This window comes from Diorhabda sublineata, chromosome 7, assembly GCF_026230105.1.
Source record: "Diorhabda sublineata isolate icDioSubl1.1 chromosome 7, icDioSubl1.1, whole genome shotgun sequence".
In the NCBI taxonomy this organism is placed as follows: domain Eukaryota; kingdom Metazoa; phylum Arthropoda; class Insecta; order Coleoptera; family Chrysomelidae; genus Diorhabda; species Diorhabda sublineata.
Window position 1 is genome coordinate 4,761,552 of NC_079480.1, and position 24,054 is coordinate 4,785,605.

Genomic DNA, 24,054 nt, shown 5'->3' on the forward strand with positions numbered 1-24,054 from the left:
TAATGAGATCCTATACTTCCCAGTTAGATCAGTAACACAAAAATAGTATAGACTAAAAACTAGATGTTATATTCTTTAATGGAAATATGTGTAACAGAGAAGGCTGTCAGACTCATAAGAGAAAGTGGTGAATTAAATAGAAACACAACAGTTTAATCAGACAGACAAGCAGCGTTGGAAACAATAGCACCAAAAACATTAAAATCAAAAGTGTTGATGAGATGTCACGAAGCACTCACATGGATTTGTAACACTGGAGACTAGACACTGCTAAGCTCTTGGACAACATAATAGGGAGTATGATAGGGAGCTCAGAGATAGAGACACTTGCTAAAGACTAAAGACGAGGGGAGAAAATGCCGAAGAGACAGTACCACTACTAACAACGTAATTTTTGAAAGATACTTTTGACATAAGACATAGAGTCAATGGACTAAGTATCAATGAGGTAAATACAAAATAAATGATATTTAAGAGAGAGCATACGCTTTGCCGATACCTGCCTTGACGGAGAAACTACGTCAAATGCTATGGAGGATACAATAGATTGTCTCGAAAAAAGCAGTTAGAAATATGAAAAGTAAAAAATGGGAAATACTTGAAAAATAAGCTATAAACGAGGAAGATAAGACGGTGATTCGCTAGATAACTAATTTTCCAAATCGTGAGAAATGCCAAGCAACAACATGGGCTTCAAGCATGCGAATGAACCGCGAACAATCTAGATGGAGGTTGATCGAGCTAACCCAATCTAACCTAATTCCTGTCCTAAACCATCGATTTAAGTACAGGTACATTACGAATTTCCCATATTGTAATGTTTTTGTAATTTATTCACACTTTTTATATTCTTGGGGTGAATATCAACAGGAATACTTGACTAGCTGGTATAATTTCTTTCTAGAAATTAGTTAAGAAAATATAAACAATTCTCCTGTTATGATAAGAACATAAATATGAAAACAAACCTCAAACGAATTCTGCGGATTTTCAAAAGTATATCAAAAGTCCCGCGACTTCGACAAATTCTAGAATTCCATCATAAGCGAAAAGAGCCGGCTTCGAGGACGAGTTCGAAACAATATTGTGATATGTGAAAAGAGGCGGCATTTCTTTCTCCAAAAATTTTCGCTTCTTAGACAATAAGTTTTACTTTTTGAGACAGGTATCAAGAAGTTGTAACTGCAATTTTGAAAATCCTAAATCACGTACTAACTCGTTTAAGTTCTTTTTCAACGAATTGAGTCGCCATAGCTGGAACCAAGTGTGAATGTGGAACTGGTACGCTGTTCATCGGAGCTTCCTGAAGAATAGTTATTATCTCTATCATTTTCCAACCAATATTTTGCCAACTCGAAGGCATCGTCGATACTAGTAAGCTTGGATCGTTAATTGTGAAAACATGAATTGCCAACAAACAAATTTATAATTGGATGCAGTTTCCATTTGAGTTGCTTTTCTCATTTTCTTCTTTCTTTGTAAGCTAGATTCTTCGCGAATACGAAACGTTTAAGTGGAAAAATTAAGTTCAAGGGAAAGTTAAATGACATTGTTCATAAAAACGAGAGAATCTATGTTGACGAGGATTATCTAAATACGAAACGATGGAGACAAAAACTATATAGAGACAGTTAAGGACACTAAAATGAGAAGAACTTATAATGTTTGTCAGTCACAGGACATACAAAAGTCAATGGCAAAATTTTCAGATTACTATGTTGATTAATTTCATTGTAATTTCTTTTCATTTTAGTGTCCTTTAACTTTAAGGACTTTTGTATGTTCTGTTACTGACAAACAGGATGTTAATCGTCAGAATATGACAATTCTTGACATTTGAAAATAATAAAAACACGCTCGACGTTTCGTCAACAATATAAACAATGCAATTTTTCATTCCTGCAGTTACCGTTGTAATTTGATAAAAATTGTACTCCCTACTTTTACATTTGAGGAAAATATTCATTGGAACTCAAGTGTCCTCAATAAGAAGACTTACGAAAAATATTCAAAAAATGTTTCCGTAAATAAACAATTCCTTAATTTCAGAGTATAATTGAAGTGAGGAGATTAAAATAAATTTGCTGTTTTCCCAGGTGTACAATAAAATGAACGTTCGTATTCACAAATTAGATATAAAATTGAAATATCAGTGAAAATTGTAATAAAACAAGATTTGAATGTAGAAAGTCACCGCTTTACATGTGAGTCTATGTCAACCTCTGTCCCTAATTACAAAATCTTTGTTGCTGACGTGCCCTCTGGTTCCCGGAACTGTTGAGTACATTAGTGTGGTCTCAACACAATTAACATAAACTATTGCTACATATATTATTCTGTATGTATTCAAGTCTCATATGTGCAGGTCTATTTCTGGATTATATTTTGTTATGAAAGGTTCTTTCAAAGTTCCTTGAATAAGATAAGTAGAGTATGAGAGTTATCTACACGAAGTTTAGATACAAAGAGTTCGATCGTAGGATTTTTCACATTTATGTACACTATAATTCATAGTTCTCTTTCTTGCCTCTGCCTGCTTGAGTATTCAAGAGGTACCGAGACTGTTTTTATTATATACAGGTTATTTGATGTCTAATTCGTTCCATTAAGCCTCCTAAATTGTCTATTCGGTTATCGTAGACCCGATTTTCTAGACTTCTTCACATAAGAAAAACTGAGGGAGTTAGATTGGGTGGCCACTGCATTGTTTCACGTCTTCCAGCCCACCTTCCTCCAAACTGATTATCCAGAAACCTTCTAGCCTTATGAAGATTCCTGTACAGATCTTTTCCTGAAAGTTCTTGAAAAAGTTGAACTTTGTTTTCCTTTTTTGAAAAATTTACTACAAACGATTGACCAACATTTTTTTGTAAGGCAATTTCTGTTGTCTTCGAATGACAGCGAAATACAGAACTTTGCATAGTCGATTTTTCAGCAGCCCTTATTTTACTGAAATTTGCACTAAATCATCTTGCTGAGATTTTACCAATTGGATGCCTGATGTTCCGCCGCACAAGCTTATTCAGGACCTCAAGGTGTATTGCCGTAATGTACCACCATCAGAATTTTCACCCTTCTGCTCTTGAGTGAAGGGTCTATGATAATAAAATTTATGAGACAAAGTTGTTTTATGGGAACTGTTCTACATAAATAGTTCCAAGTTTTGATTCCATCAATTATCAATTTTTTCAGTTCTTTTTGATCTGTTTTTACTATCTATCCATAAATTAACATTGTAATTCTGTAGCATTACTTAAGCATAACTTTGTGAAAAAATGTTTCTAATATTTAATGTTTAATGTGCAAATCTATTGTGATCTTCCGTGCCGCATCTTTATTTTTCTACATTTTTAAGTTCAAAATTTGATACTGTAGTCATCATAGTCATTGTGTCAACCAATTGAAAGACTAGAACTGTTAAACGTAGTGAAAATGACTATAAATTTTTAGTATTTAAAAAATGGTGAGACCGCATTATATTTCCTTTGATTTTAAAAATTTATCTGGTTAATATTTAATAAAATGAACTCGATGCGAGAGTGGAAACTGACATTTTAATCCATTATCAGCAGTACCATAAAAGAAACCGGAAGATTAGTAAAGCTAATTATCGTATTATTTTGAAAATTGGCGAAAGCGCAAAGCAAAAGAAATGGCGTAATTTTCCAAATTCAATATGGTATTGAGAATTTCCTATTCATTAGAATGTATTAAGAATGTTCCTCAATCCACAATTTCCTGATAAGCATTCAATACATACAGTTTAGTAGATTAGGTTGATCTCATCGTCGACGCTAGCTGTTTGGGCTTATTTAATGTTTTTGTAATTTTTTTTAATGTTTTAATTGATATGTCTGCACTCTTAAGATATTAAATATGTCTTTAGCTTATAATATTCGTGAACTGGATGTCCATGTCCACAGAACTTCAAATAATCTTTTTATACAGCATCCATATTACATTCAGCTTCAAATAGTTTTTACAACCGTCAAAATATTGAGATTTTTAAACTTTCAATGCAGTTTATATCAAGCATTGGCTTTAATAACCATAGTTGATAATTTAAAAATTATTGTTTGTACCGGGTGTCCCAATAAGAATGGCTCTCGGCCATATCTCGGGAAACGTTCGCTTCGGGAAAAAAAATTCATGACAAAAGTGACCTCGAGAAAAACCTGGAAATAATTTACACAGTTATAAATCCATCACCAAAAATTATAAAATGAATAATTTACAAATTTTGCCTAATTGAGATGCATTCAAACTATGATTACGTATTATTCAAGAAATTCAAATTATATTTGATTCTATAAGTTTTAGTCTATCTGTTCAAATAAGAGATGGGGGGAAGCGGGAACTTTATTATGAAAAAACGCGTGAAGGTCCAGTTCTACTTAACCTATCTATGTAAACTTAGTCTTTTTAAAGAGAGCTCCTTTCTACCAATGTAATAGTTATAATTTCGAAACAACCTAATGAGTAACGTATACGCTAGAGGGCGCTATTTATTTATTTTTTTAAATCTAGCTATCCTTGAAAAATGTTAAATGGAAACACGCAGTTTCAATAAAGGAATATGAAAGTAGACCAAATTAGCAACAGAATAGCGAAAACCGCATGTCGATATCTTTTTCGTATTACGAGATATCCTAAGAAATGTGTAAATTTTAAGCATTTTCCTTTAAACATAAATTACTCCAGGTTGACTGAACGGATTTTAACATTTTTTGACTCCTCAAAATTGCCTTTCCTTGTTCTATCAATAATTGCGATCTAAGATCCAGATCCATTCCTCCTTTGACTTGTGTACTCTTCTCTTGGACCAAAAAACCTCAAATTTGACTCATCACTCCAAAAATGCTTTCCTACTTTTTATGTATCCAATTTTCATATTTCTTTGCCTACTGCAGCCTGTTAATTTTTTATTGAAGTCTTAAAAGAGGATCCCCACACTGCCACATTTATAAATAGACCAACAGGTCCCTAGATTCATCGATATGAGCTGCTATCTCTAGGCCCGTTCGTTCTCGATCTTCGTTTTTATTCAGTAATTGTGGTTTTTGACGCCGCCCTAACCAATTTCTATCGCAAAAGCTCCTGATGATCCATATTTTTTTACGTTATAGTCCACGATACGTAGAGTTTTTTTTAATTCGGCGGCAATGGAGGTTATAGTGTAGGGAAGATGAAAATTGGACGCATGTAAAGTGGGAGAGAGTTTTATGACTCCAAATTTGAGATTTTTAGGTCTAAGAGACAAATGTTTATACGCAAACCAAAGAAAGAACGATGTGTTATCCCGAATGTGAAACAAAGAGTATTTAGAAGAATTGGGAAGGAAGAGTTTACTGAAATAATGGTCTATGAATGAATAAAAAATTTTAATATGTAACAATAATTTTATTATTACTATATTTTTATCTGCATGTTGTGAACACATATCCGCCCTCGAACCGGTCCTGCTTGGATATCAGAGAATTATGGAATTCGGCGAAGGTACCGCCTTTGATGAAATACTCGGAATTCGTCTGATGTCTGTTTTCATATAACTTTCTATAACAAGCGGCTTATTTACATTGTTTAATTTGAATAATTTCTACGAAGGTCCTATTATTTATTTGTTTTGTTTCCTCAATTTTGTAGAAGAATTATTTTTGGATATATAAGGAGTTTATGTTCAGTTTATAATAAATATTCGTAGTGAACTGAACGAATTAGCAAAGTAATCGAAGAATTTGAATAAATTATTTAAGTGAATTATTATAAGTTGGTGAAGTGTAGTGGATAGTATTTAAATAAGTTGAGAACGTAAAAAACAATGTTTATTAATTTACCACACGAAATAGAAATCATATAAATAAATAAGAGAAACTTCACATGTATATAGGGTCTTCAAAATATAAATATGAAAACCGATCGTATTACTTTTATTTGATGGATATTACACAAACCATTAGAAGGAGAAATACTTTTGGCCGGTAGTATATATAGACAAGTACAATCACTTGTATGCTTCAAATGCAAATTTATGCAGATGAAGGAAAATCAGAGTTAGTAATAAGCGCTAATTTTACTCATATTATTGTGAGAGAAGGAAACTGACTTAATTATAATTTTAACGTCATATCATCAGGTTAACTTATGTAGGTCTTATCGCTAGCTTTGGGCAAATATGTATTTTTCAGATTAGTCTTTTACCTGTTCATAATAATGAAAGAAATTATGTTTAAAAATGTAAAGGTGATTTTAACGATTTTCTATATTATAAATATAGAAATATATTATAAACAAGTGAATAATAATTTGGTTGTTTGAAAATCGTAGATTTTCACCGCTAATCGAGTACACATCTGTACTCTACGTATTTTCAAAATCGAAAAAAAAAGTTAGCAACTCTATTATATTTCACAAGTGACACAGGGAATCTCCAAGATATGCACACGATTTGTCATTTACATAATTTTTTCATTTGCTTCCTCGGCACCCGGTGCTACTATCAACTTGAAAAAAATTTATGATCCCAATTTCATCTCCCTTAATATGCCAACAACGCAATATCATTTCCTTTAAATAATCGTCTTGCCTCTACCGGCTCTCCACGAAAACAATTTCACGTATAAAATTTTTATAAAGATCCAACTAAGCATCAACAATATTTTATAACCCGTCTACCATTTTGGATGAAGTCCAGACAATTAATTGAGATCATTTAACATTTTAATGTTAGTAGTAATTCAACAATAACAAGGAATACATAGGACACGAAGGAGTACGAAAATCAGTGGATGCAGTGGATGCACATAACATAAAAAAATCTACAAAAGAAGCGCTAGGCATTAGAAATATACATAAAAGTATTATATACTGATGAAAGAATTAAACCGAGGAATTGATTAAGAACAAATAAGGTTATATGAGAAATAGCTCAACACTAAAGACGAGGAAGACTTGAAAGAGTACATGGAACAAAAAACAGGAACAAGACATAGTATAAACGAAAGGAGAAAGTTGAGACTTATATTGGAGGAAATAGGTGTAGCGAAGCTTAGAGATTTATCAAAAATGAGCTCCGAAGTACAAATCGTGGGTGAAGAAATACATATAAATTAAAAAAGCAGTTAAAATGTAAATAATCATCTGAAAAATGGCAAAGTAGCCGAACCAATGGGAATAAATGCAAAACTATTCAAAGATGGAACTGAAAAGCTATATTGTACCAAGAGAGAAAATGGCTTTTATAACATGGATATATACAAGAAAGGTAACAGACACTGTAACAGCTGTAGAGGCTTATCAGTAACTAATAATAATAAAAGATAAAAGTCATAGTCATAGGAAACAAATTAGAAGGAAATAGGGCAACACATCTAGTTTTCATTGACTCACAGAATGCTCACTTTCCACTTACAAAATTGGAGATTTTGTTATTAACAAAATCAAAACTCATACAGTAAAAAAAAACTAGACTCGAAAATCACGAAAACTCAATTTTTGTATTCATTTTGTAAATGATGCCAGTTAGTCTCATTTTCATTTTGCGGAATTATCCAAATATAATTATTTTTCAATAAAAATTCAAATAAATTTAGATATTTCCAAAACCGTGCGAAAATCAAATAGGTCGGTTTCTTGAAAGTTTTTGTTTTTGTTTTTACCAATAAATAAACAAACTCAATAAAATATAGGGTGTTTCCAACGTTGATGTCGATACTGAAGAATTGAGTCAACCAGTATAATACAAAAGTCAATAATCTAAGAAATTCTTTTAATACAAAGAACTTTTGTGATCAATGGTTTTTGATAACTCGTACAGGTTTGGAGAAAAGTATATGGGTCACCTTATGTTTGACACCCTGTACATGCCAAGAAAGAGTTCCTTTTTATTGAGAAATCGATTCAAAAATGAATTTTTGCTAACTTTAGATGGTACAGATTGTCCTTGTAAAAGTTACGGATTGTTAACCATTAGGCATAACCTAACCGCCCCTGGCATTCAGATAAAACCTCTGGTAATAATTACGATTTATGATAATTTTCTTTAGAATATCTCGTTATGGCGAACGGTTTCCTTGCCATGTACAACGATCTAAAAATCTATATATCTCCTGAGCCATAAATTTTATCAAGTTAAGCAAAGAAAGTTACGGATTGTTAACCATTGGGCATGAGTCGTTCCTGGCTTCTGATTTTGCAACTTTAAACGCCTATAACTCTTAATCGATGAGACGTATGAGAAAATTTCTTTATGTCACAGCATTATTTTCACCCCCGAAGTTTCCGCATCAAGTCAGGGAACACTTTGTATAGAGTAATTTGTTCGAAATTAATTCATTATTCTTATACAAAGTTTAGTCTGAGCAATTAACATACTAGTACATATCAATGAACTATTCCAATCTAGGTAAGCACCAGCTCAGAACTTGACATCTGATTGCTTATTCAAAACTTCGAATTCCGAGAATCTTCTTGTGAGTTTAACTACATTTGATCCTTGGAGCGTTTAATGATAGTAAAACTTATTTCAATAGAAAAGAATTTTATACAGATAGTCGTCTTGTGACAGACTTCATGGAAATGAATTTTATACAATTAAACTCTATATCTACTAAGAATTATTTAGAGAGATTCATAAATTGTAAATCTAAATGTTCGACTTCATGTATGGAGTGAATAGTGAATAAATTATGATTATATGCTGTACTTACCTGAGTTCTGAGAAATATCTGTATTACGGATTTGTTATTGAAGTGAGCTCTATAATTAGAATAGTTGTTGAACTACAACTTCAAAAAGTTGACATACCAGTGAACAAACAAATGAAACAAGCTCTCATAAATATTAATACCTGAATTTCAACTATTCACCGCTTCGCGGAAATGGCTTTTGCGATTTTTAATAATTTCCATTTTTGAAGATATTTTAAAACCTCAGATAGTGCGAATATAAAACCGCAATCTTGCAAACTACCACCAATATTGTGGCATGAAGCCCTAAAGATTTTGTATATATTTAAGAACGGGTATTTCTAGATACTTTTGACATATTGAAAAGGGTGTTTACCTACAATATTTCTCATTTTAACACGCTTACATCAACATCACTTGTATGTGGGCTTGTGAGCTTGTGTGTTCGTAACGCTCCTTTGGATTAAGAGCTTATTAATAAAAAAATCGTTCGACAAAGAAATCTCAGATTTCCGTGTTGGAAATTAACCACTCCGACAACTTTACAACCTATACCGTTACGGCTTGTACAAGTTTCGACGAGATGTAGCTATATAAGCAGCTAAGTCATTATACCAGCGTGGTATCAATTAAGAAACTAAAAAATGAGAAATAAATATATTTTAGAAAAACTAAAATACACGATTGTTAAGCACATTAAACTGAATAGTGAAAAATAATGTTTATGATAAGCTTAAAATAATAATTAGAGAAAAATAATAGTATTATTGTGAAAAAGGCGTTAGGCGCTTTGTTCCAAATTTCTCGTTCATCCAGCGCCTGACGCATTATTGTTTTAAGCTTATTTTGAAAATTATTGTTAACAATTGACATTTCTTTTAGAGTTTGCTTCAAATCTAAGACGATAAGTTTTCAGATTCAAAATAAGGGTGCAATTAAATTTTTTTCTATTTATTTTTATATATTCTGAATTGGTCAGTGAAAATGTGCAGAAACGCAATGTAACGTAAAATATTTCTCATTACTGTGTAATTCTTTTATGTATATATGCTTTGTAACTCACGTGGGACAACATGGTCAAATTTTTTCTGAATCCTTATTTTTTTGGGCGAAAATTCACTTCACTTCTGTTTTCTTTATGTATAAGCGTACGTTTTGAAGTAAGTTTTATAACAAATTTGTTATTAGATTCAAATTATATAACAAAAAATGATTCAGAATATCGCACATTTTAGTTATTTGGTTTGGTAGTATGTGAAATTCCATCAAACGCAGAGGATGCAATCACCGTAGAAGCAGCTTATGTAATTTTGTGAAGGCATAAACATGTTAAATAAAGATTTTAAATACCACTATCAATACCAAGACTAAAAAATATAGCAAAGCATGCCATTCAAAACAAGGGGCGTGGAATGCTCATTGCAGCTGTGATTTTCGTCTACAAACGGCCTACAACTATTTATTTGTTCTTGACACGACGTTATTTGACAAAGGAATACAAAATTTGATCTAACAATACGCCTAGAGTTTCAATTATGGTTTGAAAGTAACTGAAACATGAATATATGTTCCTGAGAGAGTCAGTACTTTTACTACTTTGAATACTTTGAATGAGAAAATGTACTTTTTGAAAGTGCCTCATCCATGAATGAATAACCACCCTATCCCCACTCCAAAGTGGGAACCGAAACGTCAGGAATTTTCAAAATTTTAACGCGATTCAACCCGTGAACCCACTTTAGACCCATTATCAAGAGAAATGTGGGGATAGGGTGATTATTCGTTCATTGGTAAGAAGTGATCCGATTCCGTGGTCTCAATCTGCCTACTCCTTGGAATTTTACCAAGGAAATGAGAAGCTGAAGCAAAAAATATAAAATGATCAAAGTAGAAAATGGAAAACTGTTGACACTAGCACACTCACTTTGGTCTTGAGCTAACTGGTGAGCTAGTCGCTTGGACCTTGTAATTATAGGGTACCTATTGGTGGGTTTTGAGGTGTTGGCGCGCGTGGGATTCACATCATCGATAGAAGAGATAATAAATGTGTGGAGATCGGCTTCTCGGGGGGTTTTTGAGGAAGAAGTGGGCGAAGAAGGTGTTTCCAAGTTGCCGGCAATCTCTGGCTATATCGCCCCTTTTATTCAGACAGTTTGGACGTGTCTCTATTTCGATAGCTTCTCGAATAACCCCGGACTTAATCCTTGTATATTTTTATTGAGTTTTTTCTTGGGTTCAAGTCGATTGGAATAATGTTAAAATGGTTATTTAGGCATTTTAATGACGTTTCGGTCTTTTCTATACATTTTTACAAGTAATTATATTGTGAAACATATAAAATAAAGAATAAAAATTACTCTAACTGATACAAGATTCATCAGCACAAGTATTAAAATACGGTGAACATTTGGTCTGACACTACGGCTAGAAACAAGTTGCATTTCAAATCAATGGATATGAATCGTATTAAGCTTATTTATGTCTTTTTTATCATTTATGCAAGAAGACTTTTGGATTACTATTATTTCGTAAAATTCTTTCTTTTTCAAATTGTTTTCTGTTTTAATAATTTTTTTTATATGTGTAATCAAACTGATGTTTTTTTAGAGCTGGGGCTTTTTTGTTTATTGGGTGAATTATAGATCATTATTACTTTTATCATAATTTTGTGTGTGTTTTTATTATGTCTTTGAAAATTGTATTAATTAGTTCCATAAGGTAATCATTTAAAATGCATTTTTGCCTTGGCGATGCTAGTTTTTCGGTAACTGAAAGTTTAATAGCACGATGTATTATAACTGATTTTTCTTTTAAAAATGGATGGTTTGCGTTGAAATTAAAGTATCTACATAATCAGGTAGTTTTTGTGATTTAACCTAGTATCCAGGAAATTAATTTCATTATTTTTTTTCAACTTTCATTGTGAATTGTAATTTTCCATGAAAACATCTGAATTGCTTTATAAAATTTTCTTTTTCATCTTCAGATATTGTTGTTATGCAATCAGCAACATATCTATAAAAAAATTGGACATATTTAAGATTTTCTATTGTTTGCTCTTCAACTATTTGCGATATAATATGTTGGATATTGATGAACACGTTACACATCCGTCTATTTAATCAAACATTTGATTTTCATATAGTTTTGCTTGTTACATGCAAATTTTGACCAAGAAGATAAAAATGGTATATATACAGCTTTACCTTACACAAATCAATTATCTAAAAAACTCAAATATATCCTATCCAAACACAACATCAATGTATGTCATAAATCAGAAAATAGATTGTCCCCATTATATACAAGATTGAAAAGCAAAACAAAAAAGCGAATGTTATTCACTCTACGACTATACCATGTTTAAATTGTGTAAGAAATTATATAGGCATGACGAAGCAATATCTAGAAAGTAGAACAAATGGTCACAAATATACTAAAAATGCATCAACCGTATTACTTAAACACGAACAAAGTGAAAAGCGTGAATCTAATTTCACAAATATCAAAATATTATCTCAAGATGAAAATTATCAAAAATTAACAACCGAAGGAATGAGCTATATAAAACAAAATAAATGGATAAACAAAGCATAAGAAACAAATGCAAATTTATTTCATTTATTCCTTGGCCAAATTGAATAAGTGTAACAAAAGGAAATTACTTTTGTTGAACGATTGTTATCATAATAAATTTTCTATTTTGGAGGAAAAGGTGGTTTTTAAAAGCGTATTTTTCTTTATTTATCATATCCAGATTGCTAGTGTATCCTGTAGAAGAAAAATTATCCTAACGTAGCTCTTATCGCTCGCATAAAAAGTCTCTCCTAAGAAAATAACTTGGGGCAAACCGATTTTTGCCTTTGAAATTTCATAGTTTCTTATTTTCCAAGTGAAACGTTATAATTCATATTCCAGATAATTGAGCATATTATTAGTAAGATAAGTTATTTTATTCCGCGACAATTTCAGGAGGTGATTGATGGTGAATTGATGGTTTATATTTTTTTTTTTCGAAATTTCAGTAGTGCTAGAAATTTGAAATTCTGTAATTTATGTGCACACGCATAGGACCAACCACGGGACTCTTTTCAATATATACGGGGGTGAAATAAGCAGCTTTCATCATATCAAAACTTCTTTTCAATATAAAGTTTTATGACATAGAATTATAACTTGAAATACTTGTTACATTAGAAAATATTTTTCATTCTTAATTTTTTTTTCGCAAAACCAACAGCTGCAGGGAAACAATATAAACAACAAAAATTATAGAAATGCTAGAATACTAATGTTTATTTAAATTAGGCTGTTGTTGATAATTACGAATCGAAGTTTACTAAAAGTTTGTGGATTGTTATTTTTGCGTTATATGTGTATTGTAACATATATACAAATGCGGAATTGGCCCCATTGCATTTTGTATTTGCTATGGCAGATAGTAATTCTTGATAAGCTAGACGTCTTGATGAAAATATGATGAAAATTATCCCCAACGAATTAAAAGGAAATCGAACCAACCCTGGCGTTTTCAGAGAGATAGAAATGTGATGGTAGAACAATAAATTTAGTGTACACCCAAAAACAAACACTAGAAAAATTGCAAACACCCTAAATAACAGCCTTTAATCTGGGTGGCGAGTTTTCAAAGAGCTTTATCACATCCAACGGGTTCAAGCTCTTCTACCTAGAGATTTCCTCAACGAGTTAGATTTTGTGAATGGTTAACACACGAAATGTGACATCATCGTTAATTTTCAAATAATGTATTCTTCTTCAATACATTTTTTAAAAGTATCTATCGTATATTTTCACGATAATCACATATAGGCAGACGAGAATCCTCATAACAATATAAAGCATAATTTTCAAAATGTTTTTTCAATGAACATATGGATTGGTATTGTAGGGGATAACTTAATTGGGCCTTATTTTCTGCCTCAGTCATTCGATGGAATGTTCCAGCACATCCCATCCGTTTTATTGATCGAGAACGGCCCCAATATTAACCTCCTCGATCTCCAAAGTTGAATCTTTGTGATTTCTGTTTACGGGGTTACCTTAATACATTAGTCTACATAGTTGATATCAACGATTTGACGAATCTTATTCAAATAGCGTGTGATATAAAAAATTCAGTTCTTCAAATCTTTGAATGTGTACGGCAATCTATGGCACATAGGCTACGTTCATGTATTTTGGCCATCATTTATTATGAATGAATATTATACATCATGGTGTTGAAGTTTTAGAAGACAAAAATGAATACTCAATTCTAGTCACCACTTTTTGAGAGTTATATTTCGGAAAAGAGTGGGCTGAGGAAATTTTGTTGTGAGAAAGACCCATCTTAATTTTACACGAGCAATCACCTCGTGAATTTCGTCGCATTAATTTAGGAGCACCCTTTATAGAGTAGTTTTTATCCCCTTTCCATGTGATGTGACATAGAACGTTATATGACAAAACGCAACACACAGAAAAACGAGAAATTCATCAGTCTAGTCGTTGCAGATGATAGAAATTTTGATTATTAGAAAATCTGAAGTTTACAGTTGATGTGCTTGTTTCAAGTTTATCGTGCCGGGATTATCTCTAACAATGTCTCGACCAAGACGATCGTAACGCAACTAAGATTCGAAATATTACGAATGAAACGACTGAAGAAGAACAAGAAATTGCACGTGAAGAGTGCCGCGTTAGTACGATTTGATTTGTCTGTTAAATTATTTTCTATAGAAATGATAAGTCGTTTATTGTAAATAAAGCATTTTTTAAATAGGTTAAAAGTGTCTCAAAGAACAATTCTGGCGCTACGAACAGGACCTTCCACTCTCGAAAAATTATTTGATAACATTCTCCGACCTTTTCTTCACAAATGTTGTTTCGTCCCTTCAGGAACACTTGATTCACATTGCTGCAATCTTTGAAACATTCGAAAAGGCAAATTTAAAAATCCAATTAGACAAATCTGAATTTCTGTCGAAATAAGTCGCTTTCCTCGGTCACATTGTGACTCCTGGAGGAATTAAGGCCAATCCTAGTAAAATAGACGCCAAGAAAAATTTCCCTATTACAAAGACTGTGAAAGAAGTCAGATCGTTCTTAGGATTCATTGGATATTACCGAAGATTCATCTCAAATTCATCTCTTTTTTTGATGCACTCATAAAGAAGCATAAAGAAGCTAGACCCAACAAACGCCAATTACAAAGAATGTTTTAAGGAGTGCAAACAACTCTTTTGCAATGCCTTAGTTCTGCGATTTTTCAGAACCTTTTGTCTTAACAACCGAGGCTTCCAATATCGCCATTGGCTAGGCTAAGTAAATATCAATTCATCCTCGTACCGATCAAAAGTCTAATTTAAAATGTCATTTGACACAGCACTCTAACTGCGGACAAGATAATTTTGTTGTAAAATAAAAACAGACAGCCGTCAGCCAATCAGTTTTTTCAAATTTTCAATTTAAGTTAGGTATGACCTTCGTTCGTCTCAGTGTTGAAATTGTTTTCAATTTGAAAAGTTCAATAAGGGGAAACTATATGGAATATGTCATATTTTATAGTGGTAGACGGAAAAATAACTTTAAGATAAGCCATTAAAACCGTGTAACCAAAGAAAAACAATTCTAATTTTTTATTTTCTATATTTCCTCTCCAATCAAAAGCAGCATAGATTCCAGAAAGTAGGAGCTGAAGCAGTAAACACATCCATTATATTTTTCATTTCCACAAACAAGAATAAGAAAAAAGATAACTTAATTAACTGCTAAATTATCTGGAGTATAAATTATAGCATTTTAGGTAGAAAATAAGAAATTATGAAACTCTAAGCAAAAATCTGACCGCCCCAAGTTATTAGATACACCAACTAACACGATATGATAAATAAAGAAAAATGCCCTCCTAACCACCTTTGCCTTTAAAATAGAAAATGTGAATTCATTATAATATCAATCTTTCAATAAAAATCTTTTTTTTGTTAAAGAAACTAAATGGAAATATTTGGAAAATTCAATATTTTATTGTGAATTACGTGACACGTTGAAAAAATAAATTTTCCTATTTCAATCAAAAGAACTCATTCTTTCGGGAACATGTCTATTTAAAATGAGAATTACAAGGTTTTAACTAGTTTTCAATACAATCACCACAAGAAGTGACGCAAAAGTCGTATTGTGTATTCCTTTGTAGTAGAACTCTGCGTCATTGGAATAACAATTTCGGAAAAATATATTTTTATTTTCCAACGTAGAATGGGCGTTTTCAATCCTCTTTGTCGCCAAAACGATTACCAGAAGATAGGAATTTCTTGGACTGCAAAAAACGTAAAAATCACTGGAAGCAAGATTGGGGCTGTAAGGAAGACGGTTTAAACAACAAAATTCCGACAAAACATCTACTGTGTGTATGTGGACAACAAACACAAGAGCCGTATTAATTCCACGCCAATCATTTTAAATAATACAACGAAATTTCCTCAATTTGTCACGTTACTGCTTTGTGCAATCAAGAACGTAGCAGAAGAAGGAATAATAATTCTGATTTCGGACTATTAGTAGCACACGTCTGGAACGAGGCGGGACCTATCTCGTTGGATTGTGTCACAAATTATCTCCATTTTAAACGAGAGATTTCGATTATCTCTTAAAGACATATGGAAGTGAACAAAAAACTCCCGGACTCAAAAAGGCTTCTTTATACTGTACCACTTTGAAAGATCTCACTTGATAATGTTAAAATACAAGAAGAAGATGCTTTCTGTGTAAAAATGAAAGCACTGGAACGGGCAAAATTTGTTTCAGTACAGGATAAATGTTTCCAGAAATTTCGTGAATTGTAATCACATTTCAATTGTTATCGTTAGTTTTTCAATAAAATCCATTTATTTTTATCATTTCAAAATATTTTCTTAGTTTTGGGCATTGATGGTTTAAATTGGCAAAAAGGGTTTTATTATAAATTGTGCAGTAGAATTTTATGTATAAATTCGTTATTCATGTAACGAAGAAGCCAGAGGCGAAAAAAGGCCTCTACATACGAATTGTATACGATATTAGTGCGAAAAGTGTATTTTTTTACACACTAGTGCAGTGTTTCTCAACAGGAGGCTCACGCCCACAGAAACAAATGGATTTTTAAGGGAAGTAATTCAAAAATTGAGTTTATCCCTATAATCTAGATTGCTGAGACCAAAAATATCGATTATCGAAATACCGATTTTTGGCGTTCTCAAGTAAACTTATCTGCGGCAGTTAACAGGTTCCGCGGGATTCCCTAGACTTCTCACTATAATATTTCACAGCTTACAGTCGGGTCTATAACTTAATTGTTGCGGTTTGATAAGAGATGGCGTAACTTGTATAATATTATATCGTTCCAATATTTCAAACCTGCGTTGGAAAGCTACTGCTATTATACGTCTTTTCAGTATATGTCATTCATTGGAAGCGTTAACAACAATAATTTTTTTAACTGAAAAATGTCGAACTTTGTTCCTGAACAAGTAATTTTGCGGGGAGTTCTTCTTCATTACTTTAATATGAAGAAAAATGCCGCCGAAATTCATCATATTTTGGTGGATGTGTATATTGAACTAGCTGAGCGAACGTGCCAAAAGTGGTTTGCACGATTTAAAACTGCTTATTTTTACTTTAAAGACGGTGAACGTCCTGGGCAGCCAAAAAAGTTTGAAGATGAAGAACTGGAAGTATTACTCGATGAAGATTGTTGCCAAACACAAATTGAGCGCGCAGGGTGTCACTCAAGCAGCCATTTCAAAACGTTTAAAAGCAGCTAGGTATATTCAAAAGCAAGGAAATTGGGTTTCACATGAACTCAAGCCGAGAGACGTCGAAAGGCGGTTTGCATGTCCGAAATGCTACTGGAATGCCACAGAAGGAAGTCATTTTTGCATCGGAATGTTACTGGTGATAAAAAATGGACATTACGACAACCCCAAGCCCAAAAAATCATATGTGAAATCCGGCCAGCCCGCCAATTCAACGGAAAATCGGAATAAATATGGCGCGAAGGTAATGCTCTCTATTTGGTGGGATCAGAAGGGTGTGCTGTATTATCAGCTGTTAAATCTTGGTGAAACTATCAATGGAGAACGCTACCAAACACAATTAATCCGTTTGAAGAGAGCAGTAGCCAAAAAACATCCGGAATATGCGACCAGACACGAGGCAATAATTTTCCATCATAACAACGCTCGGCTCCAAGTTGTTATTCCCGTTAAGAACTATTTGGAAAACAGTGGATAGGAAGTTTTACCTCACCTGTCTTATAGCCAAGACCTTTCTGACTACTATTTGTTCCGGTTGAGGCATAACGCTTGATTCATTATTGGCTGCCAAGCCGGCGCAGTTCTTTTGGGATGGGATCCACAAATTGCAAGAAAGATTGGAAAAGGTCATAGCTTCAGATGGGCAATACTTTGAATAATACTATTTTAGATGTTTTTCTTAGATAAACGTTAAAATTTTGAAAAAAAAACACACGAATTAAGTTATAGACTACAATAATTTGAGATGAGTATGCGTAAAAACTGTTGTGGAAGCTCCTTTAATCAATAAATTGAATGAACTCTATTTTATTTTTTTATCTTTGAAAAACTGAATATATTAAATCAACAAACAGTTTCTTGGCTCTAAATGTGATATCACTTCACTTATCATTTGGTTATCAATCATTTGAATATTCTATCTATTTATAAACTTAAGACTTCACCTAAGCAAATTGAAGCCTAACATTAAATATCGATGCAGCAAGCTCTCTCCATAACATTTGTTCATCAATTCATAAAGCACGTTAGGCACCTACTTTTTATTTTATTTTGTAACAAAAAATTCAAAATATTCACTCTTGAAGAATGTTCGATAGATTTTATTTTCTTTGAAAATATAAATGGTCATTAAACGTACCAATTCATTAAGAGGTAAACTTTATTAAGAATTAACTTGTTGAAAAAAAAAAAGGATTTGAATAAAAACTTTTAGGTTTAAGGAAAAAACCGTGAAACTAGTGGGATTAGGAAATGTTTTAGGATAATTTTCTCTTTTAATAACGATCTGGACATATTTGTTTCATGTATAAAGTTTAAATGTTATATGAAAGAAAAAAAACTTTTGTATATCACCGCTTTAAACACTGACTTGTTCTTGGAAAAGTTTTTCTCAACTTCCATTTTACATATAGAAATATCTCACTTGGTATCGATGAAAGAGTAGAGAAAAAAAAGTTATAAGAACTTCACAAAAACGTCACTATACGTAAATTTAGTTCAGTTCATTGTTTCATAGAAGAAAAAGTCTAACAAGGTTATAAAGTTTATTGGGGAATTTGAGTGAGCTAAACAGATTACGACGTTGTTATTGAGAAGTTCTAGTTTTTGTGAGATCTGATCAAATGTTTTAGAAATTGTGACAAGCTAAATTAATGGATAGAACTTCGGAAATAAGACGAGGTAACGAATCTAAAAAAAGTATTTATACCATAAAAAAGGTGTGAAATTGAACAATTATTTATATGAGGACTGCTACTCAAGTATCAAGAGATATGGCAGCACTTTTTGTGATGAAGCATCATCTCGAGTTTTGCTGATTTTCCGAATTCAGTATTGGTCGCAATTCGCTGTAGGTTGAGTTTTGTGAAGGGCGTCCAAAATCAGCTGTTGTGCGTAAACTGATATTACAGGATCGTCATGCGACATACCATGAGATTGACGCATACTTGATCCTCAGATCTACTAGCATATATTCAATATTGTATGAATATTTGGCTGTCAAAAAGATTTGTTCGCGTTGGATACCGCATAATTTGAAAATCGCTAGAAAAACGCAACGTAAAACGGTCAATTTAAAATTGTTGACCTGCATTTGTTTGCCACAAGTGAGAAAATCGGGGCATCCAATCGCAGACGAATCATTTTTCACCACAAAAATGCTAGTTCTCTCATATCATTTTCAACAAAAACATTTCTGGACAGTCGAAACATCGAATTGCCATACATTCCTTGTTAGGCACCTGATGATTTTTTCTTTCCCGCAGATCAAAAAGAAATTGTGAGGTCAACGTTTTTCTACACCTGAAGAAGCGGTTCAAATCACATGTTTTGGAGGTACCTCAATCGGAATGAAAAAAAAAAATAAATCAACAGGTGGTGATAGTTTATAGGCTGGTTTTCAATTAAATACCATCAGCCCTCTAGCGGGAGGTTACAGCCGGAAACATTTTCATTTTTCCTTTCGCTGTCTCTTAGGGAGCGAAAATGTATTTATTATCCATTTCCTCCATTTTTATCGTCTTGTGCCAGTATCATAAGTTGATTCATTGTCTGTTGCCTTTGTTTTGGAATATCTGCTATTTCTTCGTTTTATGTTTTCCTTGTTCTGCCTCTTTTCCTTCTCCCTATAGCTCTTGCTTTTCGTATTCGTTTCATTATCCATTATAATTATGCCCGACGCATTATTTCCCTCAATCTTCATCCTTATTTTATCATAAAATTCACGGATTCATTGTTCATAGTCCATAATTCGTAGGTGTGAGTGGCCGTGAAGCCGTTGATCACATAGGTCTTCAGATAGGCCCGTCGTTCCCCACTTGACGTTACTAAAGTCCGATGTCCTTTGAGAAGCCGATCAGGCTCTTTGGCTTGAATCCTTTAATGTCGTTAGGCAGGTTGTGGGGTTCGTCCAAATGTTCAAACCGCGTCCTTGTGACTGCAGGGCACTCACAGATAATGTGTTCTGCAGTTTCGTCCTCTTCCATGCACCAGCGGCACTCAGGATCAACCGTGATGCCCGTTGTATGAAGATGACGTCTTAGACAGCAGTGTCCGGTTAGGAGTCTGGTCACTAGTTGTTGAGAAATTAATTATTTTTTCTCGTTTCTTCATATAAACATTTGATATTGTTTCTTAATTTGACCTTAAATCGTCATTGTCAAATTCTTTTTGAATGTATAAAAAAACAAGGTATACTCTTCATTCATTTTCAATTCTTTTCTACTAGTTTATAATTTACTGAACAATTATTTGTACGTCGTTAATTGTCTTTGGTATGAAGGGATTTGTTTGAATAAGAAAGTAAGTTTGAAAGCACGGAAGTGAAGGGTTGTATCATCTTTCTTTATATCTATGAAAATTAATTAAATGTAAACATTTTTCATTATAAAAAAGCTAATGTTGGTCGAGTACGTTTCATAAAATACCTTCCCGATTTCGAGTAGCTTAAATGAATAACTTTAAACGCCCGAGAAGAAACTAATTTTCCAAGAAATGATACAAAAATTGTTTCATACTTATAAATGGATCTAATGTTGATCAAAGAAATTTGATACATTCCAGTTTCCCGAAACTTTTCTCGTTGAAGGTAGAATTAAATTCCAATCCCTTTTAGGACTTTCTGATCTGTATAGCAGCCCGATCCAATAGAAACTTGCGAACGTTTTTAGGCAGAGATCGTTTAATTAAACGGTCGGCTAAATTTGGTAAGAAAAATTATTTTCTTAGTCAAATAAAATGGATAAATGTCATATTAAAACTGTAATATAAGTGTTCAATGATGAATATTGTGTTATTATATGAATATTGGTTAAGATTAAATATTTAACAGAGCATTCGATTTTTAACATTCATTGTCAGGACTGGACTCTAGAAATGCGGACAGGTGACGGATGCCAAAGTCCTCCTGAATAATTTGAAAAATCTCACATAATAGTCAGTTATTATGAACTTATTTTTTTAAAGAAAAACTGTATGGTGCCGCTACCATAGTAAGAAAAAATAAATTCTTGTAGCTAGATATTGCTTTTACAAATATTACTTTGTTTATTTTGATATAGAGGATTTTCCAATAGGGACTTGACAACTTTGAATTTAGTTTGTGAACGCTCCTTTAACATCGAACTGTCACTATCAGTTTATTCAGTAGACATAACCTTTTCATTATGGTGAGGTACACGAACGAACAACGTTTCAGTCGGTGTCCGCTACTTTAGAAAGTAAACTCCGATTTTCGGTCGTAATTCTCGACCTAGTAGACAGGCAGTTAAAAGTTTAGTGAAAAAGTTTGAGTACACATATTCATTGTGTGATGTTGTCGTGCAAGTGAGACTACGGGTTCGTCGAAGTGTCGAAAATATCGCTGCCGTTGAAGCGTCCGTGGCAAATGATACAAATCAGTCAATCCTACGGCGTTCTCATGAGTTGGGCATCGCCAAGACCACTTTATGGCGAATTCTGCGTAAGGATCTTACTTTACACCCATACAAGATCAGGCTTACTCAAGAATTGAAGCCGATGGACCATTCGAAGCGACGTACGATCTCCGATTGGGCTTTGGGAAAAATGCGCCAAGATGATCAATTTCATCGCAAAATCATCTCCAGTGACGAAGCTCATTTATGGCTCAATAGGTTTATCAATAAACAAAATATGCGGTATTGGACGAATGAAAATCCACATTTGCTTAATGATAATGCTTCATCCACAAAAGATAACTGTTTGGTGCCGTTTGCATGCCGGCGGCGTCATAGGGCAATATTATTTCGTCGACGATAGTGGTCGCCACATTACTGTGAATGGTGATCGTTTGGAATTGGAATATATGGACTTGAACAGCATATGGTTCCAACAGGATGACGCCACAAGCCACACAGCCTCTAGATTTTTTTCTTTGGGGCTATGTCAAGTCATTGGTCCATGCTAATAAGCCGACGACGTTGAAAAAGCTCAAAGCCAACATTGAACGCGAAATAGCAGCCGTTGTGTGACCAAGTCATGGAGAATTGGGTCCAACGAATCAACCGCTGCAAACGTGCCCGCGGTGGTGATATGACCGAAGTTGAGTTCCATTCATAAATGTTTTGAATGTACTTCAACCCGATAATAAAGTTTTTGAAATATCTCGAATGGTTTTCAGTTAATTTTGAAAAAACGATGTCAAGTCCTTATTGGAAAATACTCGATAACATCAGACTCTTCAGTTCCTGTACAAAATATTAAAAGACGTAGCGAAGGATCCGCAACACTAGTTTCAAATTTTTTGTGAAAAAAAAAGTAAAAGTGTTTCAGGACATCCTGTATAAAATATGACAATTTCATACAGTTTCTCCTTTCAAAATTTCAAATTGCGAACATTTTCGACACGGAAATGAACGAACGGCATACCCGTGTAAAATGAAAAATTTGAGAAATCAGATTGTCCGACGAATGTGTGTTTTCATTTTGCTCACATTTTTTTTAAAATTTGTGTGTTTCATTTGTTGGACCAGGTACTTCTAAGACCATCCTCGTACTTGCAACTTCTGTAATGTTAATTAGAACTACTGGTTGATTAATACTACGAGGTTTATTTGAGTGTCAAGAGATAGTGATTTTGCTTATTTCATGTTCTCTAATTTGAATGTCAATTAACCCATATTTCTATTTTCTATGTCTAGTCCTACTACTAATCACTTTCCTTGAGAATTTAAGAATACATTTCTTTTAAAACAATATTTTTATCATTAATCATACAAAGATCTATTATTTTATATCCGTTTCGATTTTTTTTATTTCTTCATGATGAATGGCACAAACACCAATCTTCAAATCATACATTTTAAGGTTATTCAAGCAGTTTTTGTTTCTATTTTAAGAGTTTCTTTCTTTTGTTACAAATTTTTATGATGACGATGATGATTCATCTAATTAATATTATCACAAAATTCAAAAACGTTATCGAAAATAAAATAACGAACAAACAAACAAAGAAAGAAAAAAACTCAGCATAGAAGATTTCATTTTTTGAACATTTGATATGTATATACCATGACAATATAAAAGGAAAAACAACACATCCACAAAAATTAGGCAGTAGCAAATTATTAGATATTAGATGAATGGAAACCAGCTGATTAGAAAATGCAATTATGATAAGCTATTTTTTGTTTATGTTATTTTATTCTAGTTTTTGCTGCATAAATCCAGAATAAGCCTCCCTAATACATGTTTTTGACGATACATATATCCAATACAAACTTACAAGTCATTATGAAATTCCAAACGTCCAAAATGTTGGCTTTTAAAATCCGAACCTTATAAAAAAGGTAATATTATCTATATTTGTAAACTGGCTCGTTCTATTATACACTCTCCTGGGAAATCCCTAATCTACAATCTCCAGAAAATCAAGATCATCTTCATATTATGTCCTCTGCAGCTTTTACTGCTGCGATTTTTTAATTTCTTTCAACACAATAAACCAAAAGAATTTCTTATTACTTATGAGAAAAGAAACAATAATATTGTGTTATACCTATAGCGATAATTATTACTTCTGCTGTGTTTTTCAACACTAAATTACCTAAATTATAGGTTAT

The 24,054-nt window shown here is 32.9% G+C and overlaps 1 protein-coding gene across 5 annotated transcripts in view; it reads right to left on the bottom strand.

The window, feature by feature from the left end:
- The window catches only part of LOC130446818 (collagen alpha-1(XVIII) chain), a 656,494-nt gene that overhangs the window by 215,553 nt on the left and 416,887 nt on the right, over positions 1 to 24,054 (bottom strand). The gene's annotated exons all lie outside the window — the stretch shown is intronic.